This window comes from Engraulis encrasicolus, chromosome 21 (assembly GCF_034702125.1).
Source record: "Engraulis encrasicolus isolate BLACKSEA-1 chromosome 21, IST_EnEncr_1.0, whole genome shotgun sequence".
NCBI classification, from domain to species: Eukaryota; Metazoa; Chordata; class Actinopteri; order Clupeiformes; family Engraulidae; genus Engraulis; species Engraulis encrasicolus.
Genome location: NC_085877.1, coordinates 37,972,887 through 37,975,386, shown reverse-complemented (window position 1 = coordinate 37,975,386; position 2,500 = coordinate 37,972,887). Strand labels below are relative to the sequence as shown.

The following is a 2,500-nucleotide window of genomic DNA, read 5'->3' as shown; positions in this document are numbered from 1 at the left end:
CAAGCAAACACGTATTTTTTTTACTAATATTGTGACCAACACACACATTATGAAACCAAAACACAGAGACAGTATTTGTCTGCCAAGTCACCCCACGTGTAGTCTCTTACCACCCCCCACCCCACCCACACTCACACCCCCACCCCCACCCCCACCCCTTAATCACGGTGCCCCCCATTCACTAATGTGACCCCCTTTTTCACACACCGGATTGGTCACGATGAAGGTGTGGCTTAGATCAGCCAACCAATCAGCTTCTTTGTTCGATGGTGTTTTCCAGGATGTGATAATGCATGCATAAGCCTGTTTATGGAATGCTTCAGAATTCCGGAGCATGATCTGTGTTCCATTCTCTTTGATTTGAAGCGTTTCTACTGTTGAAACAGTTCTACATATCATATACTACACATAGCTACTGCATGGTATAGAATCTGCATAGATGATGGTGATACAATATTATAATATGGATGGCCATGCTGTCATTGTCTTTGTAACTTTATGATCCATTATATTGATACAGTATACAGTAGTATATAAACTAGGATACATATGGTGATAAAACTAGAAAGAAATAGTTGCACATGGAGGGGTTTTTTATATTTCGAAGAAGGGATGTCTGCGCTTCAGCCTTGGTGGTGTTTTGGCGCACCTGCGCCTTCCTCAGAGTCAGACTGCACACACGTTCAGTCAGACTCTGAGGAAGGCGCAGGTGCGCCGAAACGTCAGTCATTTTGTGCACCAAAATAATAAAAAAAAAACTCTAAAAAAAATTGCTGAGTGCTCCAGTCATCCCTGGGTCTAGTCACTGGGTTTTTCATATTTATTTTGATTTAGTGTCATTCTCAAGGGTGTCTCAATATTGTGTTCCTCCCCTCACCACAAGTTAGTCTTCATCTGTCAACAACAGTGCAGTGCAGGTAGACCCATCTGTTTGGTCTCTCGGTAAGGATCAAGGAAAGCTGTATTTATATTGCACATGTTTATGAATGAGATGAAGAGAGAAGCAGATTAGAGTGTGATAGGCAGGCAAATGGAGAGAGAGAGATAAGAGAGAGATGAAAAGAGATGGAGAGAGGGGAGACATACAGTACCAGTCAGAAAGAGAGATGAACAAAAAGAAAAATACAGACATAAACGACAGTCGAACAGAATGTGATTGTGTAGGAAAAGGGTGATACAGTTGGAAGAGTGAGAGGCAAAGAAAATATGATGGAGCAACAGAAAGAAAACGGACGTAAATGAGAAAAAGAGACAGAGATGATGGAGGAATAGAAAGAAACAGACATAAATAAAAAAAAAACAGATATGGAGGAATAGAAAGAAACGGATATAAAGATAGAAAAAAAGAGAAGAGAGAGAGAAAGACAGCCAGTCATCAGCTCATTATTCAGTGTGTGTTTTGTGATGTGCAGCAGCATGACATGCAAATAGGCCTCTTGGGACACACACACACCCACACACACGTACACACGCACGCACGCACACACACACACACACACACACACACACACACACACACATGCTTTCCAAGCACTTTCCAAGCCATTTATTCTCTCTCTCTATCTCCCGACCGCAGTGACATTTATATGGCTCTTTTCCCCCGGTGTGTGTGAGTGTGTGTGTGTTATAGTGTGTGTGTGTGTGTCTGTGTGTGTGTGTGTGCGTGCGTGCGTGCGTGTGTGTGTTTGCGTGTCCGTACGTGACTGATTATGTAATTTGTTAGAAAAATTGCTACCAAGGGTGTTCGCAAGCTGCGTAATTGTGTGGTGGTGCAAGGGGCTGTTTTTGCGTGTCGGCCGGGTAATTGAGGGGCTGTTCTGTGTCTGGAGGAAAGGGATGATGATATTGAGCCTGCCCTGCCGTCATCTGAAAGACAGATATGCCCTTCTGAGTGGCTGCCCCCCCCCCCCTTGCACTGTGGTCAGGGCTGGATTAAGGCACAGGCTAGATATGGCTGCAGCCCATGGTCCCCCTGATTGGCCAAAAGTGAAACATTTGAGAATTGTTGTGACCGGATCCAATATTGAAAAAATCATGTCATGCTGATGTTGAGTACAGTTGGTAGACATAGTATTCTTTTTTTTTTCAACCTGTTGCTTAGGGCCCCCTGACCATCTTTATCTGGCCCTTGTACCAGAGAGAGTAGAGAGAGAGAGGTTCCATTGGCCCATTGTTTCCGGGTTCTACAATTGCAAAGGGGAGGGGGGGAAATCCCCCTTTAGGCAGACCTAAGGACTGTTCTATTCAATGCTAGGAGTATTATGACACCCTTTTAGGCAGATCGGAACCTGGTCATGTTAGGTGCCCATAGCAACCTATTACATTGGCATATCTCTATATACTTAAAGAATCTTTGCTTATACTGTGGTCAGCACGATGGCTTGGTGTTTCTCATGCCTCTCTTATTTCTCTGTACCTCATTCCCAATCTAGTAGCTTGTTGCGTATTTTTTTATACCATCATATTTTCATTTGGCTACTACATATGTTCCATGTTATTG

General features: G+C 43.6%; 1 pseudogene; it reads left to right on the top strand.

Annotated features, from left to right (window-relative positions):
- LOC134437192 (actin-binding protein WASF3-like) overlaps nucleotides 1-2,500 on the top strand; it is a 91,945-nt pseudogene that overhangs the window by 44,534 nt on the left and 44,911 nt on the right.